This window comes from Oncorhynchus nerka, linkage group LG14 (genome assembly GCF_034236695.1).
Source record: "Oncorhynchus nerka isolate Pitt River linkage group LG14, Oner_Uvic_2.0, whole genome shotgun sequence".
NCBI classification, from domain to species: Eukaryota; Metazoa; Chordata; class Actinopteri; order Salmoniformes; family Salmonidae; genus Oncorhynchus; species Oncorhynchus nerka.
In genome coordinates this window covers 15,694,660-15,700,806 of record NC_088409.1, presented here as the reverse complement: position 1 = coordinate 15,700,806, position 6,147 = coordinate 15,694,660, and positions in this window count along the sequence as shown.

Here is a 6,147-nt window from a genome sequence, read left to right as displayed (position 1 = left end):
CAACTATTGGCCGAAGCAGACATAACAGTGAATATCTAGGAACATATCACCTCCTGAAATATGTGTGGATAAAGGAAGACAGGCATGAGGCATGATTGGCCAAAAAACAATGGTAAATCCAGTGAAGATGAGAAATGACATTGAAATGGAAAAGTAGGTTCGCTTTGAGGGCTATGTTGAGAACGATAGGTCAAAATGTCTACTAATCAAAAGAGCCAGCCAATGATTCAGCATAGTTGACACGGAGACGATTAAACAAGGCAAGGATGCTATACCTATGATGTCAGAGTCACAAGAGAGAATTGGTACCGGAAAGCATTCTGAGTATAGACTTTCAAAGACTGGTTAATCAAAAGGACAAGCAGTGTCTGAATACCATTCTGTATGAACAATAGATCCCTGGATGTGGCCTGAAAGGACCAAATAGAAGCGCGGAAATCAGAGTTGGAAGTCAAAGTTGTGCAAAGAACCACAAGATGACAAGATGTCATACATAGTTTAGCGTTTAACTGTTACATTTCTTTCTTTCTTTGTTTGTTTGTCTTTTCACTAAAACCACACAATAATATTGTCTTTCTCAGCGACCCCGTTAGACACCAAAGGGCACATTAGCCATTGTGTTGTTGTTGCATCAGTTCTCTACGACAGTGGTTCCCAACCTTTTTTTGGTTACTGTACCACCAACTGAATTTAGCTCTGCCCGGAGTACCCCTGAAGTACCCGCTCATGTGTATTTTACCAGTAGGCCTATGGTCCTTGTACCCCTGGTTGGGAATCACTGTTCTACGGTAATAGGGTCATTGTTAGGTTGCAAAGGGAGTGTATATTGCTGTAAATGTACTAGGTTTACCAGTAAACTACAAGAATTTTGCTATCTTTCAAAGATTTGATGTAATCTGTCACAAGACATCTAGTGGCCCTTGTGGGTACTTCAGGTTATCTCAGGTGTCTAATAATCTCTGGTCCTCTCTCCGGCCGTATCACAAGTCAAATATATGAAATCATTGAATAAGATGATTTTAAAACAGAAAATAGAATGACAAAGCTGTAAAACATTCTCCTAAAAATAAACCATCAACTTAGTGAATATCCTTGGTGTTTAATATGAGGGTTTCAGCATGAAATATCCTCTTTTGTTTTTACACACTTGTATTTATTTTACTATGTCGTCAACATGTATTTGTTGTAAATGTTTTGGCGTTAAACTGATGGCAGGTGTGAAAAAAGTCAATGGTTGGAAGAGTTGCAGAGTTAATTGAAAATAATGCCATTCTTGATTAGATGCTTTAAAAAAATGAATTAGACCATTTTTATTTAAACCATATGGTCTATTTACTAGAAACTCATGGACAATATGGACACAGATATAAACATGAATACTATATATATATATATTCATATATATTTTGTTAAGTTATTCAAGTATAAATGACAAAGGTTACATTAGATTGCCATAGATGTTCTGTTAATTACCACATTCACAGAAGGTTCCGATAACGTTGGTGAATTACTGGTAGCTTTGCAACCCTAGTTGTGGTGAAGAGATCAGGTCAGCTAAACAGAGGTTTACTGTTGTGGTGAAGAGATCAGGTCAGCTAAACAGAGGTTTACTGTTGTGGTGAAGAGATCAGGTCAGCTAAACAGAGGTTTACTGTTGTGGTCACCATTTAACTAGTCTCAGACATGCCAGACTAGGGCAGCAGGACCATGGTTAATGTGGGCTAGGCAAGGCAACCCATCTGCCTAGGGAGAAAACCATTTAACTAGTCTCAGACATGCCAGACTAGGGCAGCAGGACCATGGTTAATGTGGGCTAGGCAAGGCAACCCATCTGCCTAGGGAGAAAACCATTTAACTAGTCTCAGACATGCCAGACTAGGGCAGCAGGACCATGGTTAATGTGGGCTAGGCAAGGCAACCCATCTGCCTAGGGAGAAAACCATTTAACTAGTCTCAGACATGCCAGACTAGGGCAGCAGGAACATGGTTAATGTGGGCTAGGCAAGGCAACCCATCTGCCTAGGGAGAAAACCATTTAACTAGTCTCAGACATGCCAGACTAGGGCAGCAGGACCATGGTTCATGTGGGCTAGGCAAGGCAACCCATCTGCCTAGGGAGAAAACCATTTAACTAGTCTCAGACATGCCAGACTAGGGCAGCAGGACCATGGTTAATGTGGGCTAGGCAAGGCAACCCATCTGCCTAGGGAGAAAACCATTTAACTAGTCTCAGACATGCCAGACTAGGGCAGCAGGACCATGGTTCATGTGGGCTAGGCAAGGCAACCCATCTACCTAGGGAGAAAACCATTTAACTAGTCTCAGACATGCCAGACTAGGGCAGCAGGACCATGGTTAATGTGGGCTAGGCAAGGCAACCCATCTGCCTAGGGAGAAAACCATTTAACGGTCACAGCTGCTTGTCCCCCTGACCAAGGCCATGGCATGGCAGTCTAGTTCACACCCATCCAATCTATATTCTGTGTCCCAAATGGAAGCCAATCCCCTAGGTATGTAGTACACTTCTTTTGACCTAGTTCCTCTGAGTTATGGAATGCTGAATACCCTATGGGCCGTTGTCAAAAGAAGTGCTCTATATAGGGAAAAGGATGCTCTTTGGGACAAGGCCTAGGTCTGTCCATACATTCCAGCATGGTCCTCATCAGCTGACTATGCATGCAGCGTTCCACTAGACTCCAGTGAATACCACACGAACACCGCTCCTAAAACTAGTCCTCTGGCACAGTATTCATAGGTTGTTTACATTTTGGAAATGGTTAGAATTGACTGTCAAACCAATGATGTCTCATTCTCCCAGGCCGGTAAGCATCAATCAAGAGGATGTTTACTTTACACCCATTAATGGTTTCTCCATACTGATTAGAGGAAAGTATTAATGCCACCGAGCTGTGGATTACATGCAGTCATTGCTATCGTGGGGAGTCATAGCAATGGATATCCTGTGTAGGCTGACCCAAATCACTGATGTACAGTACAGTACCCATCCTGAAACCTGTTAACAGTTGACTGGACTCTTGATTGGTTATGATTGGTTACATTTGGTCCTGAAATTGATCAATATGTCCTCCATTTCAGGAAAAAATATTCTAGTCATTCACTTTTGTCATACTGGCGACTGACTCAGTGGTGCCAAAGCCTAAAACTAATTCACACGTGAAAGTGAACACAGTAAAATAACTATGTTGACTAACAATTTTGAGTTAGGGATATGGGTTTGCAACAGTTACAATTGCATTATTGTGTCATTACCATTGACATCACTGTTCTAGGACGTCAATAATTGATATGACAAAACAACCCAAATTGGCTACATTCTCCAATTTCTATGGATAGAAAAATTGCTAAGCATACAACAAAATTCAGTTGTCAGAACTAATAAAGACATACAACACTTGACATACCTTGTGCGGGGCTTTGAGAAGCCTGTGGACTCCAGCAATCTGATTGATAAGGGGGATATCTTCCCTGAAAGTGTACTGAGGCGGTCTGGTCGGCTCAGGAAAATTGGTGCTGTTGAATGGATCAGTATCATCTAAGAACTGTACCCTGCATACAAACGTAGCCATGATGTTGTATCCATGCAAGATGGTTTTTTAGAACTCAGGTTTCAAAAAGTAGAAGCGCTCCGTCTGGAGAAATCCTTTGATATGACGCGCAAACCCGCGCCCGACTGCTGGTCCCAACAACAAATCCAAATCCACCGAGCCGTCAGGTTTTCTGCAGCAGGGAGCAAGTCCTGCTCTGGTCTCTCAATTATCGATGCACCCTCCTCTCCATTCGCCCCATACAGGCTCACATAAATAAAGACACTGAACACCGTCACACGGTAATATAAATCCAGTATCCTTCGCCCTGTCCTGAAGACTTTTCCAGCTATTATTCTCTCGTTCAGAATAATGTAAATTGTGTAGCGATGAGAGGGACGGCAGTATCCAAGGGCATTGCAGGCAGCCAGGCAGGCAAGGTGCTGAAGCAGACTGCGCTGAAGACGGTACTGCTAGACTTGGCGTCTGACGGTAACGTTAGTGGGATAGGGACTCCCTCCTCCAGCGCAAACTCTGCCAGTAGCAGCAGACAGCGCTGTCAGGGCGATGCAGGACGGGACCTTCACATTATATGCGTGTTGGTGACCTCCTGTGGCCGTGTGAAGAGAGGCTTGAAATACAATGCATTGTTGCCTGTACCCTGTGGGGACAGTACAGTAGCTTACTGACGACAGATACTGACACTTTGGAAGATTGTTGTTGTATGAATTGATTGGATAAAGGAAATGATAATATGTTACCTATAGCTATAATTATATTAATAACGATGATGATTTGTTCTGGTTTTGTGTTGCCATGTTCAAAATCAAATCAAATTATATTTGTCACATGCCCGAATACAACAGTTTGTGTTCTGTTGTATTCTGTTTATAACAGTTTGTTGTATTAATTACAAATGATTCCACTCAGTGGTTATAACTTTGGTAAGTAGTCAGGTGAGTGAACAGTAGGAGCATTGGGCCAGTAACCGAAAGATCGCTGGATCGAATCCCCGAGCTGACAAGGTAAAAAAAAAAAAAAATCCTTCTGCCCCTGAGCAAGGCAGTTAACCCACTGTTCCCTGAGTGCTGATGATGTGGTTGTGGATTAATGTCCCTGAGCAAGGGAGTTAACCCACTGTTCCCCGAGTGCTGATGATGTGGTTGTGGATTAATGCCCCTGAGCAAGGCAGTTAACCCACTGTTCCCTGAGTGCTGATGATGTGGATGTGGATTAATGTCCCTGAGCAAGGCAGTTAACCCACTGTTCCCCGGGTGCTGATGATGTGGATGTGGATTAATGTCCCTGAGCAAGGCAGTTAACCCACTGTTCCCCGGGTGCTGATGATGTGGATGTGGATTAATGTCCCTGAGCAAGGGAGTTAACCCACTGTTCCCCGAGTGCTGATGATGTGGATGTGGATTAAGGCAGCCCCCCCACCTCTCTGATTCAGAGAGGTTGGGTTAAATGCAGAATACACTTTTCAGTTGAATGCATTCAGTTGAACAACTGACTAGGTCTCCCCCTTTCTCTTTCCCATTCTGAGCAATCAAAATACTGACTTTCTATAGATGAGAGACGCAAGGAACATGATTAAGGCCAGGGTTTTATCCTGACCATCAGACATGATCAAAAAAGTGGTGTGGGGGCTGTGCTTTGGCAAAGTGGGTGGGGTTATATCCTTCCTGTTTGGCCCTGTCCGGGGGTGTCCTCGGATGGGACCACAGTGTCTCCTGACCCCTCCTGTCTCAGCCTCCAGTATTTATGCTGCAGTAGTTTATGTGTCGGGGGGCTAGGGTCAGTTTGTTATATCTGGAGTACTTCTCCTGTCCTATTCGGTGTCCTGTGTGAATCTAAGTGTGCGTTCTCTAATTCTCTCCTTCTCTCTTTCTTTCTCTCTCTCGGAGGACCTGAGCCCTAGGACCATGCCCCAGGACTACCTGACATGATGACTCCTTGCTGTCCCCAGTCCACCTGGCCATGCTGCTGCTCCAGTTTCAACTGTTCTGCCTTACTATTATTCGACCATGCTGGTCATTTATGAGCATTTGAACATCTTGGCCATGTTCTGTTATAATCTCCACCCGGCACAGCCAGAAGAGGACTGGCCACCCCACATAGCCTGGTTACTCTCTAGGTTTCTTCCTAGGTTTTGGGCTTTCTAGGGAGTTTTTCCTAGCCACCGTGCTTCTACACCTGCATTGCTTGCTGTTTGGGGTTTTAGGCTGGGTTTCTGTACAGCACTTTGAGATATCAGCTGATGTACGAAGGGCTATATAAATAAATGTGATTTGATTTGATTTGATCAAATAAACACTCTGGGCCTAAACACGATTACTGATCTTTAATCATAAACCATTTACCTGGCCATACGTTTTACTGAGCTTGTTTTATAACCTCTCTGACATTGCATGTTGAACCATATAGCCTAGAGGTTAAACATCACTATTTGACCCTCGGGTGTCATACTCATCATTATCAGAAAGAGTGGATATCCAGTAGGATATGAGATACAGGATGACTCATCCCTGACACCTCCCTCTCGGATAATATAGCAATTATTGTTGAACATGTTGTTCTGGTCACACTTGACAAGATAAGT